Genomic DNA, 11,463 nt, shown 5'->3' with positions numbered 1-11,463 from the left:
CTAAGATTTGTCAGGAAAACCCAGATGATTTTGAAGAATAGAAGTGTTTGAAGTACGAAGGAGGACTTCACAATGAGCTAATGCATTCATTAGTCCTGCTGGAGATACAAAATTTTGCAGAACTTGTCAATAAGAGTCAGCTGATGGAAGACTGTGAACATAAGATGACAGCGTCAAGGATGGGTCATCGAAGCTTACCGCCAAGGAACTTTAATAATTTCCATAGGCATGCGGTACAGCGGAAGGTTGATTTTAAGGTACCAGGAGTACCTATGCGAGGAAACCAACAAGTTAAAAACTTTCCTATGCGCTTTACTGCTGGGAATGGAAATAGGTAAAGACAGGACACCAGTAAGCAACCTCAGAGAGTCAAGAGGGCCTGATGTGTAGGCAATGTGGAAGGGATCACACCAGTAGGCCTTGTTATTTTGGAATGAGGGTCTGTTACAACTGTGGTGAACCGGGGCATATAGCAAACAATTGTCCAGAAAAGTCGGTACAAGGAGTAGCTAAATCGCAACAGCTAGGGAGAGTATTTACAATGACGGCTGAAGATGCTCGTACTCAGACTCCTTAACCCAAGGTCAGTATTGTGTCAAGACTCACTTCGTAACAGCACTTTATGATTCTGGTGCATTGCATTCTTTTATTTCTTTAACTGCTATACGTAAGCTGAGACGAGATGAGGAAACACAACACAGCTGAGGACTAGAAAATAAGATAAGAACCGACTACTCGCACCTATTACAGGTAAAGAAAATTTTGAGGGCAAAATTTTCTTTTAGAAAGATAGGATGTAACAACTCTAATTTTTGCACTAATACAAGTTTTTCTTAAAATAATATTTTAAAGCAATTAGTTTTATTTTGACGAATCGACTTCGAACCCGAAGTAAAATAAATGGTAATATAATTTTATTATTATGTTATTTATTTATTTTACTTGCTCTAAATGGAGCCTAGATAATAATATTAATAATATTATTATCAAGTCCGACTTTTACCGATAAAATTAATTATTGGTATTTTCTAATGAATTTAAAATTGCTAATGTTTCGTCAAATATCTTTTAATTTTTAAGTTACTAATGTCATTTATCTTAATAACTCATACATATTTATTTATTTATTATTATTATTATTATTATTATTATTATTATTTCAAAAGAAAAGAAAAAAGAAGTAGCCGGACCACTCCTTGAAAGGAAAAGAAAATAAATATGGAATTACATTAAACAATGGCACTTTATTAAACATAACCTTAATCATCATCATATATTATCATCAGCATATCCTTTATTTCTTTTCTCAACGTGACCGAACAAAATGAAGAAAGAAAAAAGGAAGCTTGTGACACCTAATTACTTATCATTATAAGCATGATACCTAGCCATTTTATATCATATTAATCATCATCAATTCACTTCCTTTGGTTTTCATTTCATACACCGTGAGGAAGAGAGAAGAGTGACCGAGGGACAGAAAGAGAGAGAACCGTAACCACTACCGAACTTCCGATTTCGATTTCTTGCGATCCGTAACTTCAATAAAAAATCTAATATGGTAAAAGTGTTTGTGACTTCCTTCTCTACACATTGGTATTGCTTTTGTTCGGTGAAAGTCGACGGTGACGTAACTCCCCTACTCCTTAAGTTCGGCCAACTGAAATTTTAGGAGACACAGACGATTCCGGACGTTTTCTTCTTTGACGGCTCAGTCAGAAGGCTCCTCTGAAATTTTGCATATTTTGATTTTGTACGAAGGTAGAATTTTGGTAAATTCTCACTGGTTAAATTGGTATTTGATAAGTGAAATGATGTCGTGATTATTTGTCGGTTGAATTTAATTGAATTTATATTGATATTTGTGATAAATTTGAGGTTTGGAGGGTTTAAATGCAGTCAAGAGCTGAGTTATTCTGATGAATTTTATTTCTGGATTACGATAGGATAATTTGAAAATATTGGAATTTGTCTAATTTGATTTATTGGAAATGATTTGGATGGAACTGGAGAAGGATGGCAGAGTCCGGATTTTAGGAGAGATGCCGCCGAAATTTTGTTATAAACTTTAAGAATTTATTTGAAATTTTATTTAAAATAAAAAGATTGGATTTGAGAAATCGTATTATTTGATTTTCGATTTATTCAGAAAATAGTCGATTTATTCAGAAAATAGTTATACGTCGGATTATATTCATTTAAGAAAAGTATATATTCTGAGCTCGATTTATTTAGAAAAGAATTATTTTACGATTTTAAATTATTTAAGAAAAGTATTATGTTTAAGTTTAATTTAAAAATGAAATGGGTTTATGTTTTGAACTTGACTCAAGAATTTTATTTGGAGGAGTTTTAGTGAATTTTAAAAGTAATTGAATTTTTATTTATTGATTTCATTTTGTAATATATTGAAAAAAGTTAAAGAATTAGTTTTAAGGATGAAAGGGGGATTGGTTTTGGTTTTAAAAGAAAAAGAGAAGATAAATCGGCACATGTGATTATGAAATGATTAAAAGGTCATGAGAGGGTGACAGAGAATAATAGTTATAGTGTTGATGCGAACATGTTAAGCCGTGGGCTTTATGTGTGAATGATTGTACGGGGATGTCCGTGTATATGGAATGGCTTCTAGAAGAAAGTGGCACATGCTTCAGCTGGAGAATCAGCGCCTGCAAGAAGTAGCAGCTTGCAAAGGTTATGTCGTTGGAATGCTTTATCTGACTTCACTGATTTTTTAAAAATTAGTACACGAAAAGTTGTTACAAGTTTTATTACTTTTATGGTTTGGTTTGCAAAAAATCAATGTATTGTAAGTAGTTACAAATTTTATGGTGATAAATATTAAAAATAAAAATAATTCCTTAAAAATAAAAAATATAATTAATTAAAAAATTAAAATAATAAAATATTAAATTTAAATGCTGAATAAAGACTGAATTTATTATACAAGTAGCATTTTTTAAAAATTAAAATAAATCCAAATTTTTTATTTTTTTTTTTAAATTTAAATCTCACGGAGTTTTAAAACTCCAAATATTCAGAGAGTGTTGTAACAATCACCCTCTTTTTTAGATGCTTTTAAAAGTATTTTTAATATTTAAAAATTATAAACACATGCTTATGAGTTTTTTTTTATTAAACATAAAACGAGTTATTTATGCTTTTGAAGAGCACAAACACCTATTCAAAAAATTTTATCAAACAAAATCTCAATTTATTTAAAATTTTTCGAGACAAAAATAAAATATTTAAAACGTTAAGAATTAAATTAAAATTTATCCCAAATAATAGGATTAAGATAGTATTTTATCCAATAAAATTCTCAGTACAGGTTTGGGTTATTCATGATTTAGAAGGTTATTATAATGACATGATTTTATCTATAAATTTTCAATAAAATTATGCTGATATGAAATTCATAGCTTTATATTTGTATAACTAAAATTTTGTAAAAACTTTGACACTTCATTCGCGGTTTTTTACTTTTTGGCTTTTCTACTAAAAGATTATAAAGGAAAATTTCAAACAATATTAAATATTTTAAAAATTATTATAAATAGATATTAAATAGTAAATAAATTTTTATTTTTTTATTAAAGATAAAAAAATTTAAACCCACAACTTCTTATATGAATATGAGAAGATTATGCCATAGAAAATTATTATAAATAGATATTAAATAGAAAATAAATTTTTATTTACCTGTAATAATACGAAGTTTTCATTTTTCAAGAAGTAATGTTAACATTCTAGGCAAAATATTAATTTCGATACATTCAATTAATTTTACATTTAAGTTTATCCAAGTCATTTAGTTTAGGGATAAGTATTGTTTTGGTCCCTAACGTTGAGCGTCAGAATCGAAACCGTCCCTGATGTAATTTTTTATTTAAAATCGTCCTTCTTTTTTTTTTTTTTTTTTTTTTTACCAAAGATAGGAGACTCGAACCCGCAACCTCTTAATTGAGTATGGGGAGACTATGCCATTTAAAATCGTCCTTAATGTTACATTTTATTTTAAAATCATCCTTTTTAATAATTTTTTCTAAATGACAAAAATACCCTTTTTTCACCATTTCATTCTTCTTGTTCTTCTTTTTCCTGGAGAAGAAATTCTCTTGTTCTTCTTCTTCCAGAAGAACAAATTCTTCTTCCATTAACAAATTAAAAAAACAGATTCAACAAAAAAAAGAACACACAACTCAAAATCAGAAATTCAAGAAATCCAAAAACAAATTCTTCTTCTTCCAGAAGAACAAATTCTTCTTCCATTAACAAATTAAAAATACAGATTCAACAAAAAAAACACACAACTCAAAATCAGAAATTCAAAAAATCCAAAAACAAATCAACAATGAATCCAAAAACAAAAAAAAGTAACAGCAATTCAGAAATCAAAACAAAAACAAAACCAACAATAAAAATTAGGAATTATGATGAACAAATGCATTATTCCAATCCAGATTCAACAAGTCAATATCAGATTCAATAAATTAAATCCAGATTCAATAAATCAACATACAACAATGATAAAATCAGTAAATAACAAATTAAAATTAAATTAGAAGTAGAAGCAGAAGCACTCAAGTAGAAGCAGAAGCAGAAAGTAGAAGACGAAGCAGAAGATGTAGAAGCAGACGATGCAGAAGCAGAAGCACAGAAGCAGAAAGTAGAAGATGAAGCAGAAGATGCAGAAGTAGAAGAAGCAGAAACAAAGATCGAAGCAAGAAGCAGAAGCGGCGAGGAGCAGCGGCGAGGAGTAGCGGCTGGGTAGATCGGCGGTGGCAGGAGCATGCATGAACGATGGCGACTCACTCCACGACTGAGTAGATCGGCAGCTCGAGCTCCCCTTCCCGGCGACGCACTCCACGGCGACGGCAGATGCAGAGGCCGAAGTAGGACCACCAGTGGGCTAGGTAGATCGGCGGTGGCCTCCTTCCCTCCCTCCTTCCCGTTTCCTTTCCCCCCACCCCAGCACCCCCTCCCCCAACAAACAAAAACGCGTTTCCTCTTCCCCTTCCCCCAAATTGCGTTCTTTTTTTATTTTATATTTTTTATTAAAAGAAGGGTAGTTTAGTAATAAAATAAATAATTTTATTAAAAATGACGATTTTAATACGAAAAAAAATGTTAAGGATAATTTTAAATCCAAAATTACGATGGAGACGGTTTCGATTCTGACCCTCAACGTTAAGGACCAAAACAATACGTATCCCTTTAGTTTATGTTGCGGTGTTTTGTCTTCTTCGTTTTTTTCTCCTCCTCCTCCTCCTTTTCTGTCTTCTTCTTTTTCTCCTTTTTTTTTCATCTTTTTTTCATTATCGTCATCGTCAACACCACCATACCACCACATCCATCTCATCCTTCTCCTTCTCCTCCTCTTCATGTTTCTTTTTTATTCGAATTTTTTTGATCTCCTCCTTTCTTTTCTTCTTTCTCCTCCATCATCATTATCATCAACACCAACAACACTAACATTTTTCTAGCATCTCTATTGATTCTGATTCTCTGTGTTGATCAAATGCACCGAAAATATTATCAAAACGAAATCATTGTATAATATCAAATGCACCAAAAATTATCCATTATATAAATTCGAATTCAGAAATCCTGCGTCTCGAATGAACCGAAAATACTATCAAAACGAAACCATTATATAATACCAAATGAATAAAAAATTATCCATTATATAAATTCGAATTCAGAAACACTTGCGTTTCAAATGAACCAAAAATTAGCTCAAAACGAAACCATTGTATAATACCAAATAAACCGAAAATTGTCCATTATATAAATTTGAATTCGATGATAACAATAACGACGATACGTATTAGAAGAAGACAATGACAATAACAATGATGATTATGATGATGATGATGATGGAGGAAAAGGATGAAAAGGAAGGAGGAGACAAAATTCCAATAGGAGGAGGAGGAGGAAGAAGAAGAAGTGTTGTTGGTGACGACAGTAACGAAATTGAAAAGTAATAAAAAAGGAGGAGGAGAAGAAGAAGAAGACGTAGCATTTGGAGTGAAGAAGAAGAAGATGAAAAGGCGCAATGAGAGAGGGGAAAGAAAACAGAAAAAAGAAACGCGTAACTCAAATCACATGAATAAACTTGGATATATAATTACTTAAATGTGAAAAATTACTCTAATTTCTTATCAAATAATAAAATTTATATAAATTCTTAGTTATGAAAATTATTTTGCTAATAGAAATACCTAAAAAGATAAAAGAAATATATATATATATATATATATATATATATATATATATATATATATATATATATAGCTGAACAAAATACATTCCCAATTTTTTCATTCCTTTAAAAAACAGATTTCCTCTTCTTGAGAAAGAAGCACACGCTAGAAAATTCACAAAATTCTGCAAATTTTTAAGAATAAATTTTGGGCTAATTTTTTTAATATTAGTAAAAAATGTATGTTAAATCAAATTATTTGATTTCAGGTAAGTTTTACTTTATTATAATTTTTTTTTTAAAAAAATACATTGATGTTTTGTCTAAAAATATTTTTTAATTAATTAAAAAACATAGTTAACATTTTTATTAAAAAATATTTTTTAAAATTTTGAAAATTATTAAAGTACAAAACCACATTGATATTTTATTTTATATTTTTTTTTTAAATTTTGAAAATGAAAAAAGCATCACTGTTTTGTTATTTTAACAAATTTAAAACTCCTACAATTTAATACAATACAATACACATATCGAGTTATGTTGGAGTTAATATCCTTCTTAACTCGATATTAAAATTTTTTTTTCCCAAACGTTGTTGTAAAAATACGAAAATATTTAGTAATAATAAAAATTTAGTCAAAATCGGTCAGAATTTATTTTGTTTAATATTTATTAATTATATTTAATTTGTCTTATTTAATATTTATTAATTTAAATAAGACAAATATTTTTTTTTTTGTTTTCTTAGTATTATCAATTTATTTTTACAATAGAAAAAAGTTTAGGAGCTAAAAATTTTCAGCTATAATTAGTTAAAATTTTTCAAAATTTATTTTATTTACATAACTTAATAACATTTTGATTTTTTATCTCACTCTCCTATCAATCCACTTATCATACTTTTAATGGCCCTATATATTAATCATATTAATTATAATATCATATGCCTAACTATCCTTTCAATCACTACTTAATGTTTTTTTTTTACAATTTGAATATCATAATTAAGAATATAATAAAGACTAATAATAATAAAGAACCGTAATAATAATATTCATTAAATGACTTTAATTTTAATTGATTTATAATTCCTTTATTCCATTTCATTACCATTGTAGGAGTGAAAAATCATAAACAGATATGCTACACATACAAGTCTTTTTAGTTTACAAGCCCAACAAAAACTACTCTCTCCCAACTCAAGCATGTTAAACACGCGCGTCACTCAACCGTTTTCAAAGCGCGCTACTCACCATTATGAGCGACTCTTCTTCTTCTTCAATCAAAACCGCAACCCTCGAGATTCAAGGCACATTCGAAATCAACCACAACTCTGAAGAAACTTTCAAACTCCTCGCCAACAGTCGACGAAATCAACAAGAAAATATCAAAATCTCCATAAGAAAAACACCAAAAAGAAAGAAGAAACATTATTCAAGCCTCAAGGTAATGTTTCAATGATCTTCTAGGTTTTTTATATTTCTCTTTCTGATTTTGAAAATGAAGCATTATATCGTCGTATTTCTCTTTTATTAATTAGATTTATATATATGTTCTTGGTTTAAAATTGATAATACTGTTCTGGTGAAACTGTTCAAGTCGTTTACGCTATTTTACGTACTTTTAGTGAATGGTCTAACGTATTTTTTCATCTTTTGCATGTTTGGAAGTCATCTTGCATACATATAAATTTTGTACTGTATTTCAAGTGAACACATATTTGGGTGTATATGGCAAATTTTTTGGGTGTATATCATGAAATTTGAATGTGATTGGTGCCCTCTAGTGAACTTTTGAACTTAAATATCATTTTGAACCCATATAATGTTATGTTATTAAAAAAAATGCAGGTGTATGTGTCTGATATATATATCAAGAGTATTCAACTGTAACTGGTGCTGTTGTACTTATACTTTAGCTTGTAGTGTCATTGTATGCATGTTTAGTTGACTTGAATATTATTTTAATCTCATATAATGTTGCGTAATCCAAAATATAATAAATGTGTATAGGACTGGATTTGGGTGTATAGGACTAGTATTTGGGCGTATCAGGCAGTTATTTGGGTGTATATTACTGGTATTTGTGTGTATGCCGCTGGTATTTAGCTGGTATTTTTATCTATTGACAAAATTTTTTATTCCTTATAGTAAAAATGATAAGCAATATTCAAGATGAAAAAAATACAATGTAAGCGCACACACACGCGCGCACGCGCACACACACACACATTAGAATAAGTCAATTTTTTCTAGTGTAAATATAGGTTATTTAAATGACTCTCATTTTGCTTTGTTTATAGCAAACCAAGGACTTGAAATGTGCCATACGACTATTGAGTGAAAAGTTTGAAAAGATGAGCGAGGCAAAGAAGGTCATCGTTCGCGAATTAGGATTTGGTGGTCTCATGCACATACCGCTAATGAAGGTGCCACACAAACTTTTAAAGGAGTTGGCTAATTCCTTTAATTTGGATAAAAACAAACTGGACACAAGCCACGGTTCATTTAGAATTAAACCCAAAATAATAGGGGCTGCCCTTGGCCTCAATACATCAGGTAACTGATTACAGAAAACCTTTATACTTGCACTCTCTGTAATCTATTTTTTGTAATATCTTATTCTGATCTCATATAATCAAGAAATAAATTTAGGTGTATATGGCTGGTATTTAGGTGTATTTCAAATAATTTGGAGCGTAATTTATTTTTTTTATAGGAGACCTATTTTCCGATAAAGTAAGTTTTAAGAAACTTTATGAGGAGAACAAACAGAATTTTAGAAGGTTCCAGGGAAAGACATTAAAGAATTTGACCGATGAGATGATGAATATCGGTGTTGACAATGACCAAGATCGCCTAATGTTCAAGAGGATTTTCATCCTCTATATTCAAATGGCGTTCTTGTTGCCAACTATGATAAACAAAGTATCTCCTGTCCACCTAGCTCCAATTTTTCTGATGGACAACATAACAGAGTGCAACTGGAGCACCATGTGCTCAATTTTATCATCAAAGACATAACCAATTACCGTTTGAAAAAGAAAAAATCGATTGATGGCTGCCTCTATGCCTTGATGATAGTCTATTTTCATCTAACAAAACACACAAACAAGAAAGGAGAAGCAATTCCTGGACTGCCCTGGGTTAGCCACTGGAATAGAAAGCTGCTGGTTGCGAGGATCAAAGCAGAAATTGATGGTCATATGGTAACTGAACAAAATACCTTCTCTAATTGGGGTGTATTTTATTTATGTAGATGGTGCTAACATTTCTACTGTTTCAGGGCATCGTCAAGAAGGCGGAAGTGAAAAAGAAGTTGAAGAAAATAAAAGAAAAAGAGAAAGAAAAAAAGAAAAAGACAAAAAAGAAGAAGGTAAGTTCATCCGAGAGTGATTCATCGGAGATTGAACTTGATTTTACCTCTGAGTCTGAGTCTGAACAAGACTCAGAGGAAGCAACAAAAAAAGGAAACAACCCACCAGGACAGCTAAAAAGTAAGTAATATTTTTTGGTATATTTTGTTATTTTTAGGGTGTTTTTTGCTAATGATTGTTTGCCCTCTAGAATGGTATCCAAAAAAGGAAGCAGATTTTGGAGGATTCCACTTCAGAAAGTGAAAGTGAATCCAATGATGAGTAAGATTCTGAAATTATCATTGCATCACTTTCTTTTCTGTTTATTATCAAAATTTGATGTATTAACAGAGTATTTCTCATTTAATTTCAGAAGTGAAGAATCGTCACCAATAATAAAACAAAAATCAAAGAAAAAAATTTAGACTCCACCCAAAAAGTATGCACTGCTTTCGAGAGTATTTTATCATCAATTTTATTATGTCTGTCTGATTCATACTTTTTTATTTCCAAGACACAATCCAAAAAAAGAAAGTACATTGTTAAGAATTTGTCTTTTGAAGAACAAATTCAATCCTATGATGTGTAAGATACTTTGTAAATCTATCTTACCCTTTATCATCATAATTATATTTGTTAACATGTTCTTTTGCATGTACTGTCAGAACTGATATTAGAACTGAAGATATAGAAGAATTCTTAAGAGAATCAAAAAAGAAGAAAACCAATGAAAAGGCTGCTGCACAACGGTATGTTGAATTTGGGTGTATATTACCGATTTTAAGGTGCTTTGGTTGCTGATAATTGTTTTTGCTTTCCCAGAATGAAGGAAGCTAGGCTCCCATCGACGGAAGGTCACTATGATTCATCCAAAACGTAAGATCCTTTATTTGATAGAATTTTGAGATCCTGATTTAACTAAATAGTATTTTTATTGAATGATATTTATTTTATGTTTAGAATGCCGGAGATAAACTTAGGAAGCGAGAATGATCCTTTATTTCAAGCACAAACGGATCAAAGCAGCGTAAACAAATCCACAGATAGCATGTAATTTCTGTTTCTAATACCGGTTGCTTAATTATTTTTTTACCATCTATTTCTAATTCTGTATATATATTTTTTTAGGAAAAAAAGCACTTTAATGTTTTATTCAAGAAAAAAAAGGCAGGAAAAAAAAGAAAAATCTGCAACTACATAAGTTCTAAAAAAATAGAGCATGTGTTTCTTTTCAATGCTTCAGGTGTATTTTGACATTATTTGGGTAGATTTTAGGTTGGGTCTGGAAGAAGAATCTGTCAGTGACCCAGCTCAACAGAAGATGATCGTTGTTCGGATGGAGACACATCCACAATCTGAACCACTTGATATGTGAGTTTTACAACTAAATTTCAACCTTCTAATCATCTATTTTAAGGGAGTTTTTTAACTTTTTATTTTTGTCTTGTTTAGAGTTCCGATTCAAGTATGCATGCCTCCATCGCAGACAACAGCAGCAAGCCCTGTCCAAATTGAACCATCCCCTCCAAAGTCCTCGAGCAAGAAAATTAGCGAAGAAACAATTAAGGAGTGAGAAAAAATATTCGGGTGTATTTGGTTATTATTTGGGGGTATTTTGTTTTTATTTGGGTGTATTTCATCTGAATTGAGCTGTAATTGTTTTTTTTATAATTTGAATCCTTTTGTCTAACCCTGAAACACTCCACAACCCCAGAAACCTACTGAAAGTACACCCACAGTGCCACCATCTCCATCTCAAATGTAAGTTCAGTACAATATAATTCTCTTTTGATATTATTCGTCTATTCTTATTCTTATAGTATCTTATATGTCAACATGCAGTAATCCACCCCCTGAAGCCATTGCTGCATTGATGATGATCGCCAACACAGCATTCTAT

Source organism: Arachis ipaensis, chromosome B8 (genome assembly GCF_059453495.1).
Source record: "Arachis ipaensis isolate K30076 ecotype BB chromosome B8, ASM5945349v1, whole genome shotgun sequence".
Taxonomy (NCBI): domain Eukaryota; kingdom Viridiplantae; phylum Streptophyta; class Magnoliopsida; order Fabales; family Fabaceae; genus Arachis; species Arachis ipaensis.
The sequence above is the reverse complement of the archived record's forward strand: the minus strand, read 5'-3'. Positions refer to the sequence as shown.